Genomic DNA, 14,629 nt, shown 5'->3' with positions numbered 1-14,629 from the left:
ACCTTACAGAAATAAAAAAAATGATAAGGGAATACTTGGATTGGGTTATAGTTTCATAAAAATGACACCAAGGGCACAAGTGATCACAAAAGAAAAGATAAATTGGACTTCACCAAAATTAAAAATTTTGTGGTTGAAAAGATACCATAAAGAAAGTGAAAAGGCAACCCACAAAATGGAAGGAAATATTTGCAAACTGTATATAAAGAACACTTATAATTCAATAAAAATTGCCAAAGGGTCTGAATAGACATTTCTCCAAAGAAGATATACAAAGGGCCAATAAGCTCATCAAGGGATGCTTGATGTCATTAGTCATTTAAAAAAAAATGTGGCTGTTGAGTCGGTTCCAACTCATAGGGACCCTATGAGACAGAGTAGAACTGCCCCATAGGGTTTCCAAGGAGTGGCTGGTGGACTCAGACTGCTGCCTTTTGGATGGCAGCTGTAGCTCGCCATAGCTCTTAACCACTGCACCACCAGGGCTCCTCATTTGTCATTGGGGAAATATAAACCAAAAATCACAATGAGAGTCCATTTCATACCTACTAGGACATCTGTAGAAGTCCCTGGGTGGTACAAATGGTTAAGCACTCAACTGTTAGACAGAAGGGTGATGGTTCGAACCCACCTAACAACACCTTGGAAGACAGGCCTGGTGATCTGCTTCCAAAAGGTCATGGCCTTGAAAACCCCATGGAGCAGTTCTACCCTGTAAACATGGGGTTGCTATGAGTCGGAATTGACTCGACGGCAACTAACAAAGACAACAAGGGCATCCATAATCAAAAATACAGAGAATAACAAATGTGGAGAAACTGCAACTCTTAGGCATCGCCGGTCAGAATGTAAAATAGTGCAGCTGCTACACAGAGTCACCATATGACCCAGCAATTGCTGTCTTAGGTTTATGCTCAAGAGAAATGAAAACGTACATCCACACAGATGCTGGTACGTAAAATGTTAGTGGCAGCATTATTCCCAATATCCAGAAAGTGAAAATAACGCAGATGTCCATCAGCTGAGGAACAGATAAACAAAACGTGGCGTATCCATACAGCAGAATAGCATGCAGCGGTGATGAAGTCCTGATACATGCTATGACATGGATGAACCTCGGAAACATACTAAGCAAAATAAACCAGTCACAATAGGCCACATAGCGTATGGTTTCATTTATATGAAATATCCAGAATAGACAAGTTCATAGACACAGAAAGTAGATTAGAGGTTGCCAGAGGCTGAGAGGAGCCCTGGTGGTGCAGTGGTTAAGAGCTCGACTACTAACCAAAAGGTCAGCAGTTGGAATCCACCAGCCACTCCTTGGAAACCCTGTGGGCAGTTCTACTCTGTCCTATAGGGTTGCTATGAGTCAGAATCAACTCCATGGCAATAGGTTTGGTTTTTCTTAGAGGCTGAAGAGAGGACGTAACGGTGAATGACTGCTAATGGGTGTGGGGTTTCTTTTGAGGGCGATCATAATATTCTAAAATTTGATAATAGTAATGGTTGTACAACTCTGCGAATATACTGAAATCCGCTGAATTGTACACTTCAAAAGGGTGGATTTTAGGGTTTGTAACTTATATCTCAATAAACCAAACAAACAGACGCGCTGCTGCTGAGTCAATTCCAACTTAGAGCAACCCTATAGAACAGAGTAGAACTGCCCCATAGGGTTTCCAAGGAGCGGCTGGTGGATTCAAACTGCTGACCTTTTGGTTACCAGCCATAGCTCTTAACCACTGCGCCACCAGGGCTCCTTATCTCAGTAAAGCTGTTATTTTTTTTTTTAACTGTAATAAATACTAAAACATCATCGATTCCTAACTCATTTACTACATTTTACTGTTACCTGTAGGTCCCTGGGTGGCACAAATGGTTTCCACTGTCTACTAAAGTAAACGGTGGTTCAGACCCACCCAGCAGCACCGCAGAAGAAAGGCCTGGCAATCTGCTCCCATAAAGCTTACAGCCAAGAAAACCCTATGGAGCAGTTCTATTCTGTAACACATGGGGTTGCCTGAGTTGGAATCAACCTGACAGCAACAGGTTTGGTTTTTTCTTTTTTTACTGTTATCTGTGCTCTTGATGTGTATCTGTTGTATCTGTATGGTGGAACCACTATACTGCTATAATGCTGTGCAAAGTTTCTCAACTGTAAGTTTAGTGACATCAAATTGGTAGCTTGCAATAAGCTGTGTGTGAGTATTTACACCATGGGAATTGGCAAACACCGCTGATTGGGGTTCTACTGCCTAGAATGCCCTTTGTTAACCATTTGCCAGCACCTTGGGGTCTTTCTGGTTGTTCCTTGGTTGTCTTGATCTGTTTTGTGGGTGCATTACTTTATTCCAGCTTTAAATGAATAAGGAGACCAAGCAGGTTGAAGATCTTTTGACTCTCCCTAGTTCTGTGCCAACCAAACAAAGGCCAGATACCTCATCCCAGACTTTATCCACCTAATGAGAGCAGTCTCTCCTTCTAAAATGCTTTTGTGTGAAGCCCTCACTGTTTGTTGCTTTGTGGGGCCTCTGACTCAGGGACAGCTCACCAGGTGCATCTGCCTTTCAAACCCTCCAGTCCTCTCTCTTTTTTTTTTTTTTTGTGAGGCACCGAATATGGTTTTAAAAAAAAAGAAATGCTGAAGCAAGGCTCAAATATGTGCTAAAGTTTAACAGATGAACACTTTGAATAGACATAATTTTTCATATGATATAATGCTGCTGACCACAAGATAATTCCAGAATTTATTAAAAGTGCATGACAGAGTCAGGAATAGTAGCATACCACTTCAAAATCATATCATGAACATACTTTTCCCAATCCCTTTAGTGTGTACACCTTCATTTGGGGGTAAGTTTTATTTAACAATGACTTACACACCACTTTCTATGTGCCAGGCCCTTTTCTAAGCATCTAAGAAATAATAATTCTTTAAGCTTTATCTGAGGAGCCCTGGTGGCGCAGTGATTAAGCGCTTATGCTAACCAAAAGGTCAGCGGTTGGAGCCCACCAGCTGCTCTGCAGGAGAAAGATAATGTGGCAGTGTGCTTCCTTAAAGATCGCAACACAGCCTTGAAAACCTTGTGGGGCAGTTCTATTCTGTCCTACAGGGTCCCTATGAGTCGGAACCCACTCCGAGGCAATGGGGTTAAGCTTTATCTAATTTTAGAGTATCTTCATCACCCCTCCCTGCCAAAAACCCATACCCATTAGCAGTTACCCCCATTTACTCTTCCCCAGCCCTAAAAAACCAAAACCAAACCCGTTGCCATCAAGTTGATTGACTAGCGACCCTATAAAAAAAAAAAAAAAACCCATATATAAAAAAAAAACCCATATAGGCAACTAGTAATCTACTTTCTGTCTCTATGATGTTAAATAAAATTGGTTGACAGAATGGCATCCTGGTGCTCGAGTGGACAATACCCCTAAAACTTAAGTCTAGCTCTCTTGTAAATCAGGCCACCCTCGTTGACCAATGAGATCCTGCCATGCATCAGTAGTAAATTGTATAATCCAATCAGAAATAAGCTTTTTGGCTTTCATGTTTTGTCAATAAAAAGCCAGGTATTGCAGACCTTCAGCCAAGTACCTTTCCACCTGTGGTTTGGTGCTACTCTGTTCCCAATCTTCTGCCAGAATAAAGCCCATCTCATGGATTAGTTCTATTATTGACTCAGTTTCTTTTGACAATGGTTTTGTCTATCCTAGAGCTTTCACTTTCACATAAATAGAATCATACAGTATATGGCTGCTTGGCACTGGCTTAAGCTATTGTTATTCCCATTTGACGGGTAAGAAAACTGGGAAATAGGTTAAGTACCTCGGCCAAGGTCACATAGCTAGTAAGTGGCAGGGGTAGGATTCAAACTCCCAAGTCTGGCTCCAGAGTCCTTACCAAACCTCAACATCAAAACCAAATAATGTCAAAAGTGTACATTTAAGGCCTTTTGTGACTATGAGGCGTGGGCCAAATTGCCCCATGTGTGTCGCTTAGGTAAGGGGCCCCATCGGGTGGGGATTGCCCTCTGTGGTGGGGGTGGGGCAGGGACAACTACTACCCTGAGGCTAATAGTTGCTCAATAAACCTTTGTCAGCTGAGAAAAGCAGAATCCGCCCCTTGGGATGACTTGCATTTTTCTGTTTCTTTGACCTGCCCAGCAGCTATGCTCCCTTCCCAAGTTGAGAAAGCCCCAGGACAGGAATCTTGGTAGGAGGAAGGTTCCCCTCCCACTACAAAAGACAAAGCACCACACATGCCTTCTTGGGCCCCAGCAGCCAGGGCATGAGGACCCTCCCTCGGCTCTATCAGTCATTGCTCCCCTCCAGGAGAGGGAGTGACTCAGACAGCTTGTCTTCAGGGTGCCACAGGAGTGTCATGCTGATCACATAAGCCCGAGGCTGGGCCTGGTGATCTCCCTACTGCCCAGCCCGGTCTGTTGGTGTTTATGTTCTGAGCCCAGGTCTCCAGCTTTCCTGCAGTTACTCACAGTCCTCTTCTCCACCCTGTTCAGGCTCTAGGAAGGAGGGAGGACCAGCAGATTCTTGCAGCCAACCATTAGCTACTTCAGGCAGCACGAGGTTCTGCAAAGACCCTTGGCCGCTCCTTCTGGTGGGTGTACAACCTGACCCAGGCCCTCTGGAGGGAACCATGGAACAGCTCCTCCTTAATGTCATTCCCATTAGAATACTGAGTATCAAACTACTACCAGTTGCCCTCCAGCCAACTCCAACTCCTAGTGACCCCATGTATGTCAGAGTAGGGTTTTCAATGACTGATTTTTCCGAAGTAGATCTCCAGGCCTTTCTTCCGAAGTGCCTCTGGGTGGACTTGAACCTCCAGCCTTTCAGTTAGCAGCTGATTGTGTTAACCATTAACTGTTTTCACCACTCAGGGACTCCAGCTGCACATCAACTATGTGTCAATCACTGTGCTGGGCTCAGGAGATACAAAGATGGATAAAACAGACCTAGTCCTTGCCCTCCTGGCCCTTTTGCTTTCGTGGGAGACAGAACTCCCCCAGCCAATTACATAGCTAATTGTGAAGGTACCACTGTGGTGGTGCTGGGTAGGGGCGAGCGTGGGTGCAGGACAACCTGATCTCGCCCTGGGGATCAGAGGAGGCTTCTCTGAGGAAGTGACATTTGAACAGCAACCCAAGGATGACCAGGAGTGAGTTTAACAAAGGGAGGAGGGAGGTAGAGTCCCAGGTGGAGGAAGCTACATGGGCTTTTAATATTTGATCTCTGATGGTCAAAGTGAAGGCTGTCACTGACTGGTAGGAGATCTGGGCAGGACAGGTAAGTTTGATGGGGAAAGGCAAGAGCCTGGTGTGGACACTGGGGCTTGGTGGGAGTGGTGGGGGGTTGTTAGGGCCAAGCCCCGAGTCCGGACTTGGGGGATGAAGTGGGGCAATGGGGGGGGGGTCAGACCCTGGGTCTGGTGAGGACCCCAGGACTTGGGGGATGTCATGGGGGGCTGGTGGGGGTGACATGGGACATGGGGTGACATGGGTCAGCCCCTGACTGCTCCCACATTCCCTGGGGGCACAGGGGGGACTTCACTTCCATTTCTGGCCCTGGGGCAAGCCCACACACTTCCCTAGGTGATGCTTTCACACAGACTTGTCATTTCATTCCCTCAGTCCCTGTGCCTTTCACAGCGTGTTATTGCCCTGGAGCCAGCCAGGCTTACCTCTAGGTGGAAAGTTCTAGAAGGGCAGAGGGGCACACAGCCCAGGCCCCTGGGCTTCAAGGTCCTGCGTTTCACACATAGCTGACAGTCAGCTGGGAGGACCTTGGGCAGGAAGTGATCTACCACAGAGGGAAACACGGGATGGGAGTAAAGCCAGAGATCCTCACCCCATTCCTCCCACATGCCCCTCATCCACTTTGCTCTGGCAGCCCTCCTCCCTGCCGCCCCCAGACCACCTGGGAGCTCCTCCTTAGAGCTCTGCACTGGCTGTTCCCTTTCAGGGAATGCCCCCCGCCCCATCTTTGCAGGCTCAGTTCCCTCAGCTTATTCAGGTCTCAGAAATCCTCAGCAAGGCTTACCCCCCAGCCCTGCTACTCTCCAACCCCTTCTTCAGTATTCCTTGAGCACTTTTCACTGCTGGACTTGATCACCTGTATTTGTTCATTTGCTTCTTGCCTGCCTCCCACCATCTGACTGGAAGTTCCATGAGGGGAGCCTTGGCTGCGGAATTCCCTACTGCAGCCTGGTACCTGCAGGCCACAGCCAACCAGGGGCAGGGGCGAGGGTGGCAGCCACCTCTCCCTCCTGGCCCAGGGTTACCCTTCTCAGTATCTGCCCCGGGCCTGCTCCCCGAGGATGTAACATGGTGGGTGGCTGGGTGCATGCATCCTCTTTCACTCCCTCTCTTCTCTCTGCCCCGCCCACCTTGCACAGTGTTATCTTCCTAGACAAAGATCGATGTCTTCTTAAAGGCATCCGGCGTCTCCTTGTTGCTCCTTGTTGCCACGTTCACCATCTCGGCTCCTCAGGCCTTCCAGGCTCACCGTCTGCCCTGTCGCAGTTCCATCCACACCAAAACCCTGGCCTCTAAGCCTTTGCCTCTGCTGTTCCCTCCATCTAGAATGCCCGTCCCGCAGCAGCCTCTCTGCTGTCCTGGAACTCCTTGACCTGTGTTAGAATTCTTGGCTTAGGTGGACTGTGGGCGTCTTGAGGGCAGGGGACGTGTTCTATACCCACCATTCAATAATTGTTTCAACAAACTTTACAAAGCGCCTGCAATGGGCCGGGCAGGGTTCCAGGTACCTGGGTGAATAAGAAGAGGGCTCCCTGCCCTTGGGAAGGTTACATTCCAGGGCAGGGAGGGCCAAGGCTGCTTTAGAAAACCCTGTCTGGCTCATCTTCCCTGCCAGTCATGGCACCCTTGCCCCAAGCCCATAAAACAGAGGCTGAAGGCAGTGAAGTCACCTCCTACATCAGTTCCCACCAGGCCAGCTGGGGCAGGCAGGCAGGCGGGTGCAGGTGGGAGTCTCACCTGGGCAGGGCTGGCAAGTGGGCCAGGTACGGCTGGGCAGACAGCAAGGGGGGCCTGTTGGCTCACCCGGCCTAATCCACCCATGCCACCTCACCCTCTGGCTCTAGCTCAGGAAACAGGGACCGGAAATGCCCCAGCAAAGGGAGTCCTAGGCAAGACTCCTTTATAGAGGCCCACCTGGGCCCCTCCACCTCCTCCTTAATGCCACCAGATCCCATCCAGGTGCCCTTGGTGTCCCCGGGAGACAACAGGCAAGAGGAGCGGGGTGGAGGTGGGTGTTGTTTGAGGGTTTGCCTGATCTTAAGCCCCCTTCCCCAAGGTTCTGTAGGGAGTTTTCACAAAAGGGAGCAGGTTCTGTCTGCCCTGGAATGCCTGAGGAATGCTTCTTTTGTGACGCCAAAGACCAGGAGTGAAGAAATGACTCCCCTAGAACCCAGTGGCCCAGAATCTGGGCTCAGAGGTCACCTAAATAAAAAAAACAAAAAACTGTAGGCCACTCTTTATGGTGGTGCCTGATCATGCCTGTGGCTCCTTTCTTGGGCTCTGAGCCCAGCGGAAAGTCCCCCCACCCCTGCCCCTGCAGCCCTCCGCCTAGCTGCTGACCCAAGTCAAGGAGGCCCCAGGTGACTTCCTGCACCTCCCTGGATCCCACCCATTTGTGCCCAAAGCTCTGGAGGGCTGTTCCAAAGCCCTACAACAGGCTCAGCTGGAATGTGTGGTTTCTTCTGTAATTCTCAATGGGTTTATTATTTGATAGCAGTGGAGGGAGGTGAGGCTGGTTTTTTAAATCACTGGATTGTATTAGAAATGGGCCTTTTCACTTCTCTTTGTGCACCCAGGTCGTCACTGTAAACCTCAGCTTTTCTCCCAGGAGGGGCCCTGTGTGTCCTTCCCGCTAACTTCTGGGGAACAAGCCAAACAATCTCAGATTCCACTTAGAATGTTCAGATATCTGCTGGGTCCCAGGTAGTGTGCCAGGTATTTCCAAGCCTGTTATTTTGGTGGCTCCTCAAATTAACCCTCTGAGGCTGGAGCTGTGCCCTTTTTACAGATGCAGGAATTGAGGCTTCATTGTTTTCACTGAGGATGACACAACATGGGGCAGTGTTTAGTTGGCAACAGGAAGGAAGGGTTCATGGGGAGGCGGGGCCTCAGAAACTGACCGTCTGCCACTGACTTCTCTTGGACCTAGAGGACATCAATCTCCCTTCCTAGCCTGTTTCTTCTTGGGAGAAACTGGTATAGCCACACTGGCTCAGCTGTCCTCCGGAGGAGGCTACTGGCTATGACCAGGGAAGGCCCGGCCTGGCCCAGGTGGGTCTGCAGAGACCCAGAGGAAAGGGCTGGGCTTCTTCCTAAAGGACAGGGCAGAGGGGGTCTGGGCACCAGGGGCCAACACCAGGTCTGTCCTACGTTTCAAAGGAAAAAAGAACTCAAGTAGCTCTTCAGCAGGAGCACGAGGACTTCTTGCCCTGGGAGGTATCAGACATGAGCAAGTGGCATCAGATGTGCGAGACATCTCAGAGCATCTCTGAAAACATTCTCCTTGGCTTGTGGTGTTTATAGGGGTCTTGTTTAACTCTTCTTCCACCCGCCAGATTCCTTTGAGAACAACCATCTGTGGTTTTCTTCCTACTGCGAAGACTAAGAAATAGAGAAGGGGGCAGTCGTGTTTCAGTGGTAGAATTCTCTCCTCCCTCGCAGGAGATTTGGATTCAATTCCTGGCCAATGCACCTTGTCCACAGCTACCATTGTCTGCCTGTGGAGGCTTGTGCGTTACTGATACTGAACAGGTTTCAGTGGAGCTTCCAGACGAAGACAGACTAGGAAGAAAGGCCTGGTGACCTACTTCTTTAAAATTAGCCTAGGAAAACTCTATGTGTCACGATGGTCTGACCCACAATAAATCACAGGGAAGGCACAGGACCAGGCAGTGTTTCATTCTGCTGTGCCCGGGGACTCCCGTAGTTGGGGGCTGCCTCCACAGCAGCTAACAGCAACAACAACAAGAAATGGAAACCATGGTAGGTGATAATTCTGATGGGAACAACCGATGGCAGACTCCTTACACTTCACCGAAGTACTTCAAAGGAAAGGACCTAGGGCCTCATGAACCGTTTAAAACGAGCTGGTCACAGAGCTCATGGCAGCGGTAACTCTCCTCAGAGGCTGTCCAACAGGCAAGAGGCCAGGCCGGAGCTGGCCGCTGCGTTCCCGAGAAGGTCATGATCGCCCTATGCAAGCCAGGAGCCCGGAAACTCGGAGTTAGACACAAGTTCAGCCAGTGTAAAACGGAAACATCGTGTATTTCAAGGAGGCATAAATAGTGGGGAATCCCATCGTGGTGAGACTGGATGAAGGAAGGAAGAGCAAGGCAGGACAGGGCATTCCAACCCAAAGACCCAGAGGCCACAAGGCCTTAGAAGGCAAGGAAAAGGAATCACGCAAACGTGGCCGCGGTGACCATGTTAATAAGGGAAAATGCCAATGTTGTCACGTTAAGTCCACCACCAGGCTGTCGGTTATTCCCTACTGCAGTGGCTTGTGTGTTGCTGTGATGCTGGAAGCTATGCCACCAGCATTTCAAATACCAACAAGATCACCCATGATGGACAGACTTCAGTGTCACGTCCAGAGTAAGACAGACTAGGAAGAAAGGCCTAGCATCTACTTCTGAAAATCAGACAAGGAAAACTATGGAGCACAGAATATTGTCTGAGGCTCTGACTTGCTTACTTTGGACATGTCATCAGGAGGGACTGATTGCTTAGGAAGGACACCATGTTTGGTAAAGTAGAGGGCCAATGCAGGCGAAGGAAACCGTCAGTGAGATGGATCTACACGATGGCTGCAACACTGGACTCAGATATACCAACTATGATGAAGATGGCACGGGACCAGGCAACATTTCATTCTGTTATACATGAGGTCATCATGAGTCAGAGCTGACTGGATAGCAACTATTAACAACAACAATCTCATTAAGCAAATGGAGATGGGGTGGTTCCATGCTCATATGCGTAGTCACATGCATAGTCATACGTTCTCACAAAGACTGGAAGGAAATCACCAAAATATTAGAATACTAGCACTGGTTGTCTTTGAATGGTGGGGGTATGGCTAGTTTTCTTTTTGTGTATGTGTGGTATTTTCTCATTTTCTATAATAAGCATGCATGATCTGATAAAGAAAAGAGAGTATTTTCTATGTGTTTGTTTTTGGTCTTGAGCTAGTTTTACACATGAGATTAAGTCAATATCATGTCAAGGACAGAGACTTTGTCACCAGATAATGTCACAATTAGAGAGTCATTAGGGTTTTTAACATCGTGGAAACCATTCCAGATGGCACGAAAATGATCAGAACCATTTCCAAACATTTCTATTTGGGGAGCTAAGATGCTGCTGCTCCCAGCGAGCCAGTCCGTGTTTTATTTCACACCTTGGGCTCCAGTTGCTTGATTATGCACTGCTATCCTCAACCAACTTGCTGAATCTGTGGCCTGCTGGGAGGTGTTAAAAAAGCCCTTTTTTAGAGAGATAATTGAATCTCGGCTGAGAGAAGTAGAGTGTTTTATTTTTGGTGGGGATGCTTGGCTCCATTCCATGTATTCTTCTCAAATTTTACTTAAAAGGTGGTGGTTGTCTAGCAATGGTTTATAGCTTAAAAAAAAAAAAAATTACTTATTTTGTTGTTGTTGAGGATGTACACAGCAAAACATATACCAACTCAACAGTTTCTACATGTATGATTTAGTGACATTGATTACATTCTTCGATCTGTGCAGCCATCTCACCCTCTTTTTCTGAGTTGTTTCTGCCGTATTAACGTAAACTCGTTGCCCCCTGAAGTTCCTATCTAATCTTCTGAGTTACTGTTGTCAGTTCGATCCCATATAGATAAAAAAGAAAAAGCATAATGCTCAAGGCAGACATTTCTTACTAGTTAAGCTGACCTGTTATTTGGTTTTAAGAAGACTTCTGGGGATATTTTTGGTTTAAAGATTATCTCAAGGCAGTAGTTTCAGGGGTTTATCCAGCCTCCATGGCTCCAGAAATTCTAGATTCCATGAGAATTTAAAATTCTGTTTTGTATTTTCCCCCTTTTGATCAGGATTCTTCTATGGAATCTTTGATCAAAATATTCAGTAATGGTAGTCGGGCACCGTCCAGTTCTTCTGGGGTTTTTAGCTTTTTGATTTTGCTATTTTGCATTGCTTAATGAGCAATATGTAGATACACAGAGATGAAATTCAATTTGATGTATATTTATTCATATCTGGGTATGTGCATGTCTATGTTTGGAAGGAGGCTGGGGTTATCAGAGAGCTGGTCTGTTTGGGGACAAGAAATCCTTATGCAATTTTGAAATGTCTAGGTGGAGTCATCTCAGGTCCGTGCATCAGGTTTGATGGCTCAGCCAGGTGCAGGTCTCCAGGTCATCAAAGCTTGTACGTTAGCGAGTCAGCCAGCTGGCTCTTTTATATAAAAATGGGGGGAAAGTTCTGGCCAGTTTATTCCTCTGTATTGATTAAAATTGTCAATGAACTCACTGGATGGATGGGGTGTTTTGGGAGTATGTTACTTGGCTTTAGTCCTGCTAATCAGATCCAGTCCAGAGTCTTTACAGACAGTGGGCTCTGAACAAGCAGACATTTTCTTAGAAATGACGTTCTGGAAAGTTCTCTGGCTCCTGATTCTTGCTGTCAACATCTACATACAGGAGGTACCCCAGGAAGTTTAGAAAACACAGTAGCACTGAGCCCGAGAACCAGGTGGGAGCCGAAAGGGTCTTTAAACTAAAACCGAAACCAGTCGCCACAGAGTCAATCCCAACTCAGGGTGACCCCAGGTCAGTAGAATTGTGCTCCACAGGGTTTGCAGTGGTTGACCTTTCAGAAACAGCTCTCCAGGCCTTTCTTTGGATGTGCCTTTGGGTGAACTCGAACTGCCAACTTTTCAATTAACCATTTGCAAGCCGAGTGCATGAACCATTTGCACCCCCCAGGGACTCCAGGAAGAGTCTTCAGAGGCCATTAAATCCAAAGCCCTCACTGTGGACAAAGAATCTGTGTTAAGTTCAAGTCACCCAGCAAGACGGTTCCCCTGTCCGTATCATGAAAGCTGGGTACGGCATACAGCTGCTTAACCAGCTCAAAGAAGAATACTTCTTGCTTTCGTAAGTGTCCTCTCAGGGGGGAAGCAGCAGATCTGGAGTAGGCGCTGCAGGGGAAATTTTCTGCTAGGTCAGGAATTACTTGATACCCATCAGCTAACTTGCTGCAAAAGCTGGTTTCAAGAGGCACCATGTAGACTCATTAAATCCAAAGTGACAGGCAATATATTAAAAGGTGCGGCTGATGAAGCCACAGAGATAAGTCAGTGTCCACCAGGGATTTCCTCCACCAAGACATAAACCAGAGGTATCTACTCAGCTCAGCTCACAAACAACCATCTGAGACCTTTGTTGGGCAAGAGCTGTGAGGAATGCCAGGTGTGGATGTGTTGTTGTTGTTAGCTGCCAATTAAAAGAAGTGGCAGCTAGGGCCAAACAAAATAAGTCAAAATGCTAGTCAAAGGCTGACATAGTTGCTCTAGGGAAGCCGCTTATATGGCTCAGAGCTTCCTGGCAGGCAAAGTGAAAAGAGAAACACAATCAGTTGTGCCCTTATTGTCAGGGATGGAAACACATCTGTGCCGGATTTCTCCCCTTTGCTACTTCAGATCTACTCTAAAACCTTCTCCACGCCATATTCGGCCTCAGGAAGCTGACCTGTATCAACTCTACCAATAGTTTTCTGTGCCCTCCAGTTTCTAGCTGGGTTTGGCCTATGGACACCTTTGGCATGAGATCAGAGGGAGGGAGGAGAGTGAGGTTCTCTATTTGTCCCCTGCCCCCGCCCCCAGCTTCTTATCTCTTCAAGGTCAGGTCTCCTTGGGCTGTCTGTGTCCTTGAACTGAAGATCATCCCTCTTGACCTGACTCTCTCCCCTCCTGGGTTCTGGTTACCCCTTCTTCCAGCCAGGGACGATAACACTTGGTTGCTGTTATCCACACCTTTGTAAATAGCTCCATTGTAAATAAACTCTCCTGAAATTGGCCTATTTTGAACATACCATCTGAATCCTGTTGGGACCCTGGCTGATACAATATCCACTTCTTGGGAGAAGCAAGCTCTTCCTAGTCCTAGTCCTAAAATAAATGTCTCATGCGGAGTATATTAGAAGGGACAGGGGATGGGGGATGAGCAATGTCCCCATGCAAGAGCAGATGTGACCATGGGTTTCAGTGGGCTATTGCCTTCAGTGAGGGCCAAGAACATCTCATTTATTCATTCCACAAATAATTATTGAGCACCTGCTATGTGCCAAAGGAGGGCTGGTGGCACAGCCTTTAAGCACTCAGCTGCCAACCAAAAGGTCAGGGGTTTGAACCCACCAGTGGCTCCACAGGAGAAAAGACCTGGCAATCTGCTACTGTAAAGATTACAGCCTAGGAAACCCCATGGGGCAGCTCTGCTCTGTCCTATAGGATGCTGTGAGTTGGAATAGACTCGACAGCAATGGGTTTTTGGTACTGCGTGGCAGGCACTGTGCTAGACACTGGGGAATACAATTTGAACAAACACAACCCAAATAAGGTCACATTCACGGGTACTGTTGTTGTCAGGTGTCATTGTTTTGATTCCAACACATAGCGACTCCATGTGACAGAGTAGCACTGTGCCATAGGGTTTTCCTGGTTGTAAGCTTTACAGGAGCAGAATGCCATGTGTTTCTCCCAGAGTGGCTAGGTGTATTCGAACCGCCAGCCTTTCTGTGAGCAGCTGAGTGCTTAACCATTGAGCTCCTTTTCACAAGTACAGGGAGTCAGCATATCTTTTTGGAGGGCATGGTTCAACCCACACCACTGCTGGTCTGGGACCACACTGACCTCCGATGCTTTCGTCAGACCCAAGGGGAGCACATAGAAGGTCTCTATCAATCTTCACCTTGACTTTTGTAGGCTACCTGGGACTGTTCTCCAGCCAGGACCCACGATGCTCAAATCTCCCGCTCCTAGGTAACTCAGCAATGGTCATCAGAAACCAGGAGGATGTCCCCTTGTGAAAATGAAGGTGCCACTTCCAGGACTCCGGCTGGCATGGGAGGGCTCAGGATAAGATCTAAATGGGCTAAAGGTTTAAGCACCCTCTCCTGTGTTCCTTCACTGTGGCGGACACAGCTAACTGTCCCCTATACTTGTTGTCCCTTTCTTCCTTAGTAAACAAAAGCCCAATTCTTAGCAGGCCATGAAGGTCCCCAGAATAAAGCCTACGTTTCCCAGACTGCTTAGTAGCTAGGGAGAGTCATGTGTGTAAGTTCTGGCAAATGAAGTTGTTTTTTTTTTTTTAATTGAGATACAATTCACATACCATAAAATTCACCCTTTTACAGTTAACAATTCAGTGGTTTTTAGTAAATTTACAAAGGCGTGCGACCATCACCTCTCTTTAACTCCAGAATGGCCAAATGAGTTTTAAGCTTCCAAGAACTGTCCTGAAAAGATGGTAGTTACAAGTTCTTTGCCTCTTTTTCTCTGTCTCTTCTTCCATTTTATAACCTAGAATGTGAACG

General features: G+C 47.5%; 1 long non-coding RNA gene across 1 annotated transcript in view; it reads left to right on the top strand.

The window, feature by feature from the left end:
• Window positions 1-1,979: 1,979 nt before the first annotated feature.
• LOC126087204 (uncharacterized) overlaps window positions 1,980-14,629 on the top strand; it is a 54,176-nt gene continuing 41,526 nt past the window's right edge. Inside the window, exon 1 of the long non-coding RNA XR_007519684.1 lies at window positions 1,980-2,052. This is a non-coding gene — a long non-coding RNA (uncharacterized LOC126087204). The remainder of the gene's footprint in view (window positions 2,053-14,629) is intronic.

The sequence above is a fragment of the Elephas maximus genome, chromosome 12, assembly GCF_024166365.1.
Source record: "Elephas maximus indicus isolate mEleMax1 chromosome 12, mEleMax1 primary haplotype, whole genome shotgun sequence".
Lineage (NCBI taxonomy): Eukaryota > Metazoa > Chordata > Mammalia > Proboscidea > Elephantidae > Elephas > Elephas maximus.
This window is presented reverse-complemented; position numbering and strand designations above follow the sequence as displayed.